The sequence below is a fragment of the Thunnus maccoyii genome, chromosome 2 (assembly GCF_910596095.1).
Source record: "Thunnus maccoyii chromosome 2, fThuMac1.1, whole genome shotgun sequence".
NCBI lineage: Eukaryota > Metazoa > Chordata > Actinopteri > Scombriformes > Scombridae > Thunnus > Thunnus maccoyii.
In genome coordinates this window covers 21,494,927-21,508,368 of record NC_056534.1, presented here as the reverse complement: position 1 = coordinate 21,508,368, position 13,442 = coordinate 21,494,927, and the positions used below count along the sequence as shown (strand labels likewise).

At 41.6% G+C, this 13,442-nt stretch overlaps 1 long non-coding RNA gene across 2 annotated transcripts; it reads right to left on the bottom strand.

Annotated features, from left to right (window-relative positions):
• Positions 1 to 6,904: 6,904 nt before the first annotated feature.
• On the bottom strand, positions 6,905 to 9,422 carry LOC121910935. Of its 2 annotated transcripts, none has more exons than XR_006099764.1 (3): positions 9,074 to 9,422; positions 8,590 to 8,934; positions 6,905 to 8,346 (listed from the first exon to the last, which is right to left on the bottom strand). It is a non-coding gene; the product is annotated as an uncharacterized LOC121910935 (long non-coding RNA). The 2 variants fall into 2 exon arrangements; XR_006099762.1 differs by having other exon boundaries at positions 9,104 to 9,422.
• Between the last annotated feature and the right edge of the window lie 4,020 nt (positions 9,423 to 13,442).

Sequence of the window (13,442 nt, the reverse complement as noted above, 5' to 3'; positions counted from 1 at the left end):
ACAGATGACACAGTGAAAATAAAATAGCAAAAAAGGAATGTTTAAAGGTACATTTATTTTTAAGAAGCATTTACTGACTGACTGTACTGACTGTTTCCAGATCCTGAGGGTGCTGATGGCAAAACTTCAGTCACCTGTAGTATTTATCCTGGATTTGAGAACGTCAGAGGTTCCTGTTTGAGGATCTCAGGCAGACAGATGAAATAAAACTCTCTCTAGCACTGATCTACTGTACAGCTTGCTGGACGCAAACAGTGCTGGATTTAATCTGACTGTGTGGAAACAACACAGCTCGTGGTGAGTCATTCGTTTTCATGCTTTCACCAGAAATGAAAGGAGACATGATCATACTGCAAACACCCATGGCTCCGTGAGCACACTTGATCTGCAAATGAGACTGTTGCCGTTTCCTCTTTGAAAAAGAAAAGTTGCAAAGAGGTACAAATTATCCAACAACACAGGTAACTAACAACAACCCCCCCAGAACTCACACACTCACACACACACACACACACACACACACACACACACACACACACACACACACACACACACACACACACACACACTGCATGCTGTAAATCCTGCGACCACCCGGGACCGGGCAGACCACCAGGCCAACCAGTTCACCGCTGCATGTTTTTGATCAGCAAGTCTGGGAACACACATAAAAGCTGGTAAAAAAGTGGACACACACATGCATGCATAGCCATAACACTGTCACACACACAGCTACACACAGACACACACATAGCCAATAATGGAGCCCTGGGTTTTATGTTTTTATTTGTGTCCGGCTGTGAGTGTGTGTGTGTGTGTGTGTGTGTGTGTGTGTGTGTGTGTGTGTGTGTGTGTGTGTGTGTGTGTGTGCCTAACACCATTAGGGCTGTGTGTGACATGATGAGAACTAATGGGCTGACTGATAGAGGCACACACAGTGGGGGAGTGAGTGTGTGGATGGGGATTAACATGGGGGACACCAGAAACAAGTCCAGGACTAATAAATTAGAGTTGAGCTGGTACAGGCTGCAGGCCAATGTTGGGATATGTTTGTATTGAAGCTGCTACTGAAACTGTCATTGATGTGGTCATTGATGTGGTACAAATGGGACCAAAGTGGAAGTGAAGTTGGTGAGTAAAATGTTATCATAACGATTGTTCACCACCAAATGTCCTTTCTAACCAACGTAAGCATATAGCTGTGTGCTACAGCTGCTCTGCTACACACTAGCTGTTTACTGTACCTTTGAACAAAGCAGCTTTGTATTCAGCCATATAAGGGCAAAAATAAGGTAAGAGGGAATGGAATAAACAAAGAGAAAATGAAAGAAATAAAGACGTAAAGACAGAAGTAAGTACAGAGTGTAGGTGGGAAGGAAGAAACGGAAGGATAGAAATAAAAAAGGGAAAAGAAGGAAGGATAGTAAGAAGGAAAAAGGACAGAAAAGCAAAGTAAAAGGGAAAGAAGGAAGGTAGGTACAAAGTAGGAAAGGAGGGAAAAAAGGAATGAAGAAAGCAAAGAAAAAGGACAGGAGAAGGAAAGTTACAAAGGAAGGTAGGAAGGAAATAAGGAAAATGAGAGGAAAAGGTAGCAAGGAGAAGAAATAAGGAGGGGAGTGATGAAGAAGATAGAAGACAAAATAAGGGAGGAAAGAGGCAAAGTAAAGCAAGGACAGAAGAAATACAGACAGAAAAAAAGAAGGAAAGAAAAAAGTAAAGAAATGAGAAGGCGAAAGAGACAAGGTAGGTATCAAGTAAAGAAAGAAATATGGAGCGATGGAAAGAGGGGAGAGGATAAGGAAAGAACAAACTTCTTGTTTATTTTATTCATATTTTTGGTTAAAAAATATGGTTGTGAGAAGTAAAGAGAAGTGTAGAAGAGAAGAGAAGTGTATTAAGCTGCAGGGGTGCTTTGAGCTTCTATGGAGGTTTTAATATTTTTTCTTTTGCTATGAAATGAGTTGACTCTGGAATCCATTGTAACAGCTGTGAATCCAAACAGACCACAGCTGTGACAGAGCAAAATACAATCTTGTTAAATCTACTTTCAAGCCTTCAGGGGCTGGATGTGTGATACTGAAAACAAAAGTGAACACACACAGCTGTTAAGAGCTTCTTAATGTTGGCTGTCCATGGTGCTGAAGTAAAAGTATCTATAAGTTGCAGTAAATATTGAGTTATATACACATATATTACAAAGTACTGTATTGAGCCCAAATATAAGGCCTTAATTATAAGACGAACTTCCCTTTCCAAATGCTTGTTTTTGGAAAAAGAAACATTTTATCAGACTAGTCCGGTTCCATATATGTGTATCTTGTCCCTTTATGTTTTCAAATATGGATAATTCTTCATTCTGGCTCCTTTCAAAGTAAACAATATTGTGACTATGTAAATATCTAGTCCTTTAATATAAAATCCCACTTATTCGAATGTAATATCCAGAAAAAAAATGATGCTTAAATATGATGCTTTTTGGAAATATCATGTAAATTTAATAACGGATTGAAACGGAATTAATAATAATGATAATGATAATAATAATGCATAACAATAATAATAATAATGAAATAGCTTTAGCTGTAATGCACCTTTCAAACAAGGAATGCCACTCAAAGTGCTTTACAACAAAAGCAATTACATGCATCAAGTGCTTCACATGAAGAAAGACATGAAAATGAACATAAAAAACATGTAAAAAACATTAATGTAACCTAAGATGGATAATGAGCCCACTTGATAATATTAATAAAAATAAGATAAAGTGAAAAGAGAATGCATAAAATGCATACTTTAGTGGTGGTAATTTGAGATTTAATAAGTGAAAAGGCCAGTATTTTGCCATGTGTACACAATCTATAAATCAGTACCTAGGTCTCTGAAGCATAACAGAACTTCCCTTTTCCCAACGGACACAGACTACCACTGGTCTTGATTAACCGAAATAAGCCTCTTTCAGCTTACCCCAGAACATCTTCCCATGGGTTTAACCTCACTTAGTCTTATCTGTGTCAGGCGCAACCTGAAGCTGTCCTGGAAAAAAAAACACCCTTAGTGGTGCTGTGGGGTTTAAAAAACACACACCATGGTCTTTTCCTCAAATGATGCTCGACCATGTGGCATTGACCCAGCTTGATGAACACTGGGTTTAGCTGGGTGTAGCTTTATTGTTATGTCATGCTGCCTGGCTCATCATAAACATAGCACAAAAAGTAAGGAAATTTGTGTTTGTTTTGTAACAATGCTTCTTGGCAATAAATCTTATACTATTGGAAAGCCTGTTTATTTCCCTTTTAAATGGTGCCACATTTGTAAGGAACATGCATTTGTGGGATGAGCAGCAGAGCTGAGTATGGGGCTTGCGCCCATGAAAAATATGCCAAATCTTCTCTGCCAATGCCAAACAGCTTATTCTGCCATTGACATTGTTTGGTGTTTGGTGGATTGGATGATTGAAGTTTGAAGGAACAAGACATATTGGAAATTGAACAATTTATTCATTTAACAAACAGGAGCCTCAGTAGCGTGTGGAAGAATCATACACAGCCACAACAGCCTGGCACCTCCTCCTCATGCTGGTCACCAGCCTGATCACACACTGCTGTGGGATGGCATCCCATTCTTCAACCAGCATTTGTTGCAAGTCAGCCAAAGTGGTTGTGTTGGTCACTCTGGCACGAACAGCACGCCCAAGCTGATCCCACAAGTGTTCAATGGGATTGAGGTCAGGACTGCTGGCAGGCCATCCCATCCTCTCCACTCCCAAATTCTGGAGGTAGTAGTCCACTCTGTGGGGGCGAGCATTGTCATCTTGGAGGATAGAGTTCGGTCCCAGACTGTGGAGATATGGGATTGCCACTGGTTGCAGAATCTCATCTCGATATCTCTCTGCATTGAGATTGCCTCCAGTGATGACAAGCCTCGTTTTTCCAGTGAGGGAGATGTTGCCCCACACCATTACACTGCCTCCACCAAAAGATGTTACTCTATTGGTGCAGCAATCAGCATAGAGTTCTCCACGTCTTCTCCACACTTTGACCCTACGATCCAACTGCCGTAGGCAGAATCTGGACTCATCGCTGAACATAACGTTCCTCCATATGTTCAGGTTCCAGTGCACGTGTTGCCGACACCAGTGCAAATGGGCCTGACGGTGAAGGGCAGTCAGACTGAATGAGAGGCTGCCACTCTCATGAACGTACACAGCTCTGTGTGGCTGCCATCGAATATCATGAGGATTCAACTTTTTTAACTTTCCGCCATGACCTGCTATGTGATCATGGCAACCACAGAGAGGGTTTAGGGTACAGTGAGAAACACACATTTGGGAAACAATACAGGAGCTGATTTTACAGGTAGGCTATCTGGGTTCCCTGAATTGGTATTATAATATTCCACCGTGCTACTCACAGGGTCTATGATCAAAACCATTTTTCATGTTGCTTGTCTACTACTGCATTTCCTCCCCTCTTGGCTGGCTGCTCCACAACATCATCTGTATTCACTGTGTTTACATGAGTCAAGGACATTCCGGCACAGATGAGCACACCGTTATCCTGCAGCTTCCACTCCAGTGTCAGGTATCAGTGGGGAAAGCAGAGGGAAATAGCAGACAACCCGCTTAGGATGGAGGGTCACTGAATCTGTATCACGCCCAGTAACATTTTCATTTTATGGATATACTTGTACCAAAGCTCCATCTCAGACACCAGCAACTTAAGTCTGTGCAAGAGCAATCCATTCTCACAGTAAGCTGGTTGGAAGTGCTCTCTACAATGGAAAAAATGAGCTACAGTTATTGTTTTTATTTCACTTAGAGTAAATACAAATATTATAGTGCTTATTTCATGATAGACAGGCTTGTGGTGTTAATAATGACATCAATGGCCACGTGAGCATATGTAGGGAGGTGTTATGACATAGTTTCCTGGCTCGGAATCTGAATCTTTGTTTCAAGACAGCTGTAAACCACCTGTTCCTTCATCTTTCCTGCTAACTTGAGTGCTTTGAGGAAGAATCCCCCCCTGGAAATGCTTTGACTGTTGAATGAACAATATGGAATAGTTGCATTCAGCTTTTGGCTATATGAGCAGGCAGAGAACAACAATGAGAAAAGACAAGATTGAACTAAGTACTTCATACGTCACATTTTTGTTCAGGCTCCAGTTGATGAAGAAACCTTTCTGTTTCTTTCTCTGCCTTCTTTATGAGTGGTGGAAACTGATGCAAAATAGAGGCACCACACAGACAGTCATGCCTGATGGAATTTAAAGAACTGCTGCCAAAGTTTAGCTGCAATAAGTTCTGCCATCAACTTTAAGTACCTTGTAGTTATTGAACATATCTTCACAACATATTGTCTCATTTTGGCTTGTAATCCAGAAGAAAAAGTACACATATACACACAACACAGACCCAGCAATGGAGGTTACATGTATTCAAAATATTCCCCTCTGAAGAATTACTTCTTCTCTTCTTTTACACACTTAATAAAAAAAAAACAATGACAGGATGAAGATCTTTTGTCTGCCTTGCAATGACTATTTTTAAAGGCACGGAAATGCAACAACCCTTTTTGGCCATGATTTCTAAAGAAAGGAGACCAGTAGTCTACAGCCATGCTGGTGGCTCTGTGAGGCTGTGTAAGGCTAAATGTAAATGCTAGCATGGCAACATTCTCACAATGACAATGCTATCATACTGATGTTTTAACAACTTTACAAGAACATTGTATAGCAGGATGAGCCATTCGTAAAAGGCCTGCTGAGTTGAGTGTCATGTACAAATGGAGAACATTATGGAAACACTGTACAAAAGCAGGAATGTGAGGAAAGAAAAGTTTCTGAAATGTATAAACAATAATCCTGTATCATCAGATACACACATACAGTACATACATCCTTTGTCCCGAGGAGGGACAAAACTGAGGCTGACATTCTGCCCATCCCATGTTGCTTTGTTAATGTGTTTACTACAGTGAAATTATGTGGTAGAAACCTTGTCAGCCTATCTGCCCCTACATATTTTACTTGTTCATATGTTTATTACATTTTAATCATATCAAACTTTTTCAAGCTCATTTCTTATGGTGTGCTCTGTAAATTTCATTCATGAGGCCTTGTGAAGTTAAATAATTTGAAGAAAACTATAATGGGATATTATTGGATACACATAAAGAAAACCAACTGCACAATGTATTCAAATGAATTACACTAGTATGAGAGTGTAATAATTTCATTTGTTCAATATCAGTTTAATTTTATCACTTAATTCGCTCATAAGTATTCATTTCTATCATATAAAGATAAAATGCAAAAGATCTGTTGCATTAACACAAGTCTACAGAAGGCTGGAAATATGTACAGATGTAATAATAACCCAAACTGCAACCTACGGTAATTCTGTGGCACAGGAATGTAGAGATAGTGGAGCAACACTGACACTCAGAGGTGCTGATGTGGTATTGCAGCAGACTGATAACCAGCATTTTTACACCACAGTTTAACAGTTTTTCTCTGGAGTCAATAGCAGATCTGCAGATGTCATGTGTCAGAGCTGCATCACACCAGTCATTACAGCATCATGCACGACATGCCAGGATTAATCCCTTTGAAAGACTATCATTGTATCCGACATTATACTGTATATGCTTCAATATATTGAAAATGTAGGAAAGAATGCTATGTTATGCTATTTATGCTGTTTGGGATCTCATTTATACCCATTTTAAATGAGTTACAATAAAGAGTATTTAATCATTTTATGTGATAAGCATCTGTGGAAGTCCTACATGATGTTTTTATGTTATTCAAACACATTTGTTTATTCATATAGATAAAGCTTAATTTGTCTTTTCTCACCAACTCACAAGAATATTGTACAGCTGATGAGCTGTTGGGTTTTGCTAGATAAAAAGTCAGGATCACCAAATTTATAAAAATGAGAATATAATTAAAGAGGTTGAACTTCTGTCTTTCCCTCAATTTTAACTGGGGAATTTACATATGCATAGTACATCAGTGTTTGTGACAAGATAGACGTTATTTTTTTTTATCCATTTAAGGCATTATCGACATGTTCATTGGTCAATAATTGTCTAACATTCATTAATTACCTCAACATTAAGTCACTTTCATTGTTAGCTGCTGAGTTTATTCAAATTGACTTCACACACGAGGTAACAGTGTTTCTGTTGATAACTGGATCTCACTGATATCAGCCTCACTGTTTACTGTTAAGTTATTGCTAAATGCAAACCGACCATTTTCAACTACTGCTGCTTCACATTAAGTGTTCAATTGGCAAAACATGGGGGTTAGTTAGTACTTTTATTGTTAAGCAATAACAGGAAACATAATGTATTTGACACCAAGGCTAGATTGTTCATCAAAAATGCGTCTACAAAACAAGGCAGCAGTCATTTTTTCATTATTTTTTGACAGCGGATCAGTTTTAAATTTTGCAGAGAGTAATGGAACAGTCATAAGCAGCCACAGTGAGCTGTACACCTACAAACCCCTCAGCAAGCTAACAAACTTTCCTGTGCCCTGCTGTTGTGTAGAAAACTAGTCACGCTGTGTCCAGCATGAAATCAGATTGTGGTTCAAATTTGCACTACATTTGGATGGAAAGCTAGCTATAGAGGATATTGACATGGACGTTCCACCAATACATAAGAAGATCAATTCTTTGATGGCCTTGAGTCCTCAACATCAGAATCCTCTAATTAATTCTGCTGTCCTATACAAAGATCTGGTATAATCTGGTATCTATCCATCCATCCATTTTCTGCTGCAGTCCTCTGCAACCCATGAAGGGTCAGTGGCATCAGACTGAGTAAGGACACCTACACATCACCCTCCTACAAGTTGGACGTGCCCGGAACACCTCCAGAGGGCGGCTTCCAGGAGGCATCAGGTGCCCAAATCACCTGAACTGGTTCCTTTGAACGCAAAGGAGCAGCAGCTGTACTCCAAGCTCCTCCTGGATCTCCGAACTCCTCAACCTATCTGCAAGGCTGACCCCAGACACCCTCCGGAGGAAACTCATTTTGGCTGTTTGTATCTGCATTCTCATTCTTTCAGTCACTACCCAAAGCTTGTGACCATAGATGAGGGTTGGAACATAGATCGACTGGTAAATTGAGAGCATTGTCTTCTGGCTCAGCTCCTTCTTCACCAAAGTGGTCCTGTACAATGCCCGCATTACTGCTGATGCTGCATTGATCTGCCTGTTGACCTCACTGGCATAGCACCATGGCCTCAGACTTGGAGGTGACTCTCATTCCGACCACTTCACATTCAGCTGCAAACCATCAGTGTGTTGAAGCCAGCAGGACCACATCATCTGCAAAAAGTAGAGAAGCAATCCTGAGGTCCCCACACTAGAAACTCTCCTGAACTGTGATGAAAAACATATTAGACCTGCTAGAAATGTAATGTACTTCACTAATACAACAGTCTCCATCAAGAGAGATAAAAATTAATTTCATTAACATTTCATCTTTCCAAAATAATCAGTGCACACAGAGGAAGCTCTTAAAAGAACCGTTGTGGTTTGTGGAGCAGCACAGAGTTTAAGCTCTCTCACCAAGGATGCGGCGGGTAAGCTGGATGTATTTGGGCATGATGGTGACCCTCTTGGCATGGTTGGTGTCCTTGAACAGGCTGACCAGGAAAGCCTTACTGGCCTCTTGCAGAGTCATGACAGCGGAGCTCTAGAAGCACAGGTCGGCCTTGAAATCCTGAGCGATTTCTCTGACCACGTGCTGTAAGGGCAGCTTGCAGACCAGCAGTTTGGTGGATTTCTGGTAGCGACAGATCTCTCTCAGAGCCATGGTACTGAGCCTGTAACAGTGAGGCTTCTTCACAGGGTTGGTGGCCAGGGTGCTCCTACAGGCAGCCTTGGTGGCCAATTGCTTTTTGGGGGCTTTGCCTATGCAACAGGAGAAATAGTGAGGAGAAGAGAAGACACACTGTTCAATTTCTTATAGGCTTCGCCCTCTAAGGCTATCGCTAGTGGGTTTATCCCTCGTGCACCCATGCAGCACTGAGAAAATTTAGTCCACACCCACCTGCAGGATGGGCCAGACTCCTGGTCTCACCTTGAGTATAAATTGCATTGAGACTGTACAGTCAGCTCCCACTTTTCTTCAGCAACTACTGCAAGCACTAGAGAGCAGGAAGTATGTCTTCGAAGAAAACTGTGAGCAGTGTGAGAAAGAAAGGGGGAGGGGGGACACAGAGAAGCAGAACAACAACAGCAACAACAACAACAACAACAATAAATACATGACTAGCAACAACAAACAGCAACAACGGCTGGAGAAGGACATCCCCATGGCCAAGGGCAGGTCCCTGGGGTTTCCTGCGGATGAGAAAGCACAAAGAACTCCAGGGAAGAAGTCAAGTTAGTAACATGCAGTAATGGTATATGAATACATACAGATGGAAAGGAGGAGAGAGGAGCTCAGTGCATCATGAGTAGTCCCCCGGCAGTCTAGGCCTATAGCAGCCTCACTAAGGGCTGGTCCAAGGCAAGCTTGGTCGGCCCTGACTATAAGCTTTATCAAAAAGGAAAGTTTTAAGCCTACTCTTAAATGTAGAGAGGGTTTCTGCCCCCTGGACTGAATCTGGAAAATGGTTCCACAGGAGAGGAGCCTGATAGCTGAAGGCTCTACCTCCCATTCTACTTTTGGAGACTGTAGGAACCACAAGTAAGCCTGCATTCTGGGAGCGTATTCTGATGTTGCCTGACCATTAAGAGCTTTGTAGGTGAGGAGAAGGATTTTAAATTAAATTCTGGATTTTACTGGAAGCCAATGCTGCGAAGCTAAGATGGGAGAAATATGATCTCTTTTTCTAGTCTTTGTCAGCACATGTGCAGCTGCATTCTGGACCAGCTGGAGAATCTTTAGAGACTTGTTAGGGCAGCCTGATTATAAGGAATTGCAATAATCCAGCCTGGAAATTACAATTGTGTAGACTATTTTTTCTGCATCTTTTTGAGAAACGATGTGCCTGATTTTTGCAATATTACATAAGTTAAAAAAGGTGGTTAAAGGACATATCCTGATCAAAAATTACTCCCAGATTCCTTACAGTGGTGTTGGAAGCCAGGGTAATGCCATCTAGGGTAGCTATATCATTAGTTAATGTGTTTCTACCTGAGAGTGTCCGGTCTGCCAGACCGGTTACATCATGAGCTTCAACCTGCACAGCTGCTGTGAAGCATGCCTGGGACCAAACCACGCTCTCACTGGCTCTCACTGACTCTCACGAGCTCTCACTCCACAGTTGCTGTGTCTGTACTATGCTCTCCTCCCTAAAGCCAAGAAGCAGCTAAGAGCAGATGCTTTTGCTGCTGAGGCGGAGGATGTGTGGTTGGTACGGGACTTACTAGCTCTGGATATCCTGGACACGTTTGACAAGCCAGAGTCAGACGACTCCGCCCCCTCCATTCATGAATCGTGCTTGTTGCTCCTAGCTTCCCTCCTTCCAGCAGAAGACCCAGAACTCAGCAGCAGCTCACTGAGTGCTCACCCAGGGGATCCTGGGGTCCCTTTCTATGCTTCAACCTCCCTGCTGGCAATCAGCAGCCTCCTCCGCGAGCTCCCATAGATCATCAAAAAGGCAGCCACCTACAGAGATCTCGCAGTGCTGCCAGGGCGGGAAGCTGCTTTCGTGGACAAGATGAAAAGGGATTTGCCGCTGGCCCAAATGGCCAGACGAGATCATTGTTGTGGCCTCATTTTCCTGCCATCAGGGAATATCAGGAAGGGACGGCGGCAGAGCCGAGAAGTCTGGAAGCAATTGTCTCCACCTATGTCCTCGTCACCAAGGTGGAGGGATTCACCGACCTGCCCCTGGTCCAATTCCCCCCAAGAGTCTTCAAGAAAGCAGAGCAGGAGACTGTGATGGGTTGGGGGGGTTGTGTGCTATCAACCTCCAGGGGCTTCCACTCAGCCCTTTTGACACAAGCCCCCCATGGGTTGCACCGGAGAGCCCTCAGACTCATAAAATGGTGGCAAGGGCTGACCTGGCTCATTTCCCCGGCTACCACAGCACAACGAATGCATGTACACCCACTCTCAGAGCATTGCTCAGAGTGGCGAAGTGTATGTTCAATCGACAACTGGATGACCAGGCTGATCAGCAGAGGCTACACACTGCAGTTCCCAGAGGAACCCTAGAGATTGCATCCCGCTATTTCCTGGTTCTGAAAAAGACATGGAGGATGAGACCCATTCTTAATTTATCCCCGTTCAACAAATCAATAATGGACAGACCCTTTCACATGCTAATGATCAAGAGGGTGCTGGAATGTGTTCACCAGGGCAACTGATTCACTCTATCAACCTGAACGATGCGTATTTCCATGTCTCCATCATATCGAAACACAGGAAATTCCTGCATTTCTCATTTCAGGGAATACAATACCAGTATACCTGCCTAATACACCTAAATCTGTGCAGCCCAGGAAATATATTTTATGTGACACATTCAGGACATGAACACAAAGTAGCCTCTAGACAACTGACCCAGGGAAGCACCCTGTACTTAGTCAAGTTGCACACTACGATGACCTCTAAAGGTCTGCACAAAATAGGCAAATATAAACGGGCTGAGGTCAAGAAACTAGAAAAGTAGGCAGGTAGATAAACTGTCTGGAACGCTTGACACAAAGGTAAGAGAGGCAGAGGACTGTGGTGGAGTGGGCAGGTGTATGTAGACTAGAAGACTGATTAGGGGAATGAGAAACAGATGTGCTGGCAGATGATCAGGTGGTAGCACTTGGTGGGCAGTGGGGGGAAAACAGTTCTGAAATGACAAGAGGTTAGAGATCAGGAGAACAGAGGATCCCGACATGGACAAAAGCCCTGAATTACAATAAACTGACAGGTAAAAAGAAGCGATATACAATTTTATAGGTCAGTAGAAACATTTTATTGTTCCAGGCTTTCTATTTCCACTCTGGTTTTAAACAGATCTTCTAACAAACAGTGAGATCGCTTATGACATCAAATACATAATGATGATTTTAGTTGCATTTTAAATGTGCAAAGTTTATTTTATCCCCAGAGAGATAGTTGACAGTGTGGATGATTTTACACTCTGATTCCATCACTGCAGCTCAGAATAACATGAGGCAACTATGTGATGAAAACTAGAAATAAGCACGAAAGACTGTCTTTTATTAGAAAAACTATCCACACACTGTTAATTGGCTCCCATGATTATAAATGCAAAATGTTGATCAGATAGACCTCATCAGTCATTAACTACTTTTCCACTATTTGATTTGGTAGCAGAAACAGTCTGGCATTACTTTTAAGTTTTTTTATGTGCGTGACATATTCAGAATGGTTTCTTCAAAAATACTCTATAGTTAAGTCATATATAATAATTCATACATGTATTCTACATATATTTTAAGCCTTAGCCTACGTTTAACATGTGGAAATTATTTCTAGTGTTACTACATCTTCTTATTCTGTTGTATGATTACAGGCTATCGTTTACATTTTACTTCACTGAATATGACTTTTTGCTGTCCCTAAAGCAGAAGTTTTCCACAGGTGCTTTGTATCACTGTTGCATCTCATATCATATGAAACACTTCATTGGTTCTGATGTCGCTTGTAATTAAAAACCCTGCCTCTTTCACATGAACATGCTCATAGCTGGATAGGAAAACTCAGAGGTTGACTCAGCTAGTTGATAGCCAGTTTCACAATACTGGTTATCTGGACGGCCAATGTTAGGCTCAGTGAAGCCAGCTAACTTGAGCTTTGCAGTGTGTAAATAAAGCAAAAACTTCAAATAAACAAAACTTCTGTTTATTTTACTTTCAATTTAACTGTCCTCATCTGTTGAATAACTGAGCTAAAAATAATAAAACCAGTTCTTCTTTGTTTTTTCAGGCTGATTTTTCAAACATGATTGTGTGTGTAACCCAATAACAGCACCGTGCAGTTTGACATTTGTTACAACCCCCAGAAAGGCTCAATTTAAGAAAAGTCCATAACATAATTTGCAGAGTCAAGGAGAAGTAGAAAAGCAATTTTGTTTTTTTCTTTAATTTAAGAATATATGTGACCCCAACTTAATACTAACTTAGTAAAAGTGAAATAAAATAATGTCTGGCCAGCCAAAGTTAACAAAAAGAAGGGAGGTCAACCCCTCAATGGGTCATCTGACCTGTGCATTCCCCCTAACTCCAGTAAGTAACTCCAATTTTTGAGAGGAGAAAGAACATGACCCATGTCAAAAAAATTGTGTCTTATTTACCTTGTTGGGGAAGGTTGAAAAATGTCATACTCTCCTACCCCTTGTACAATCTTTATTGAGCAGGCTGTAGCTGCTCAAAGAAAAGTTATATTTACTGTGATTTATTGTACAGTTTTTAACATCAAAACCACAGATGAAAGTACTTGTTCTGAG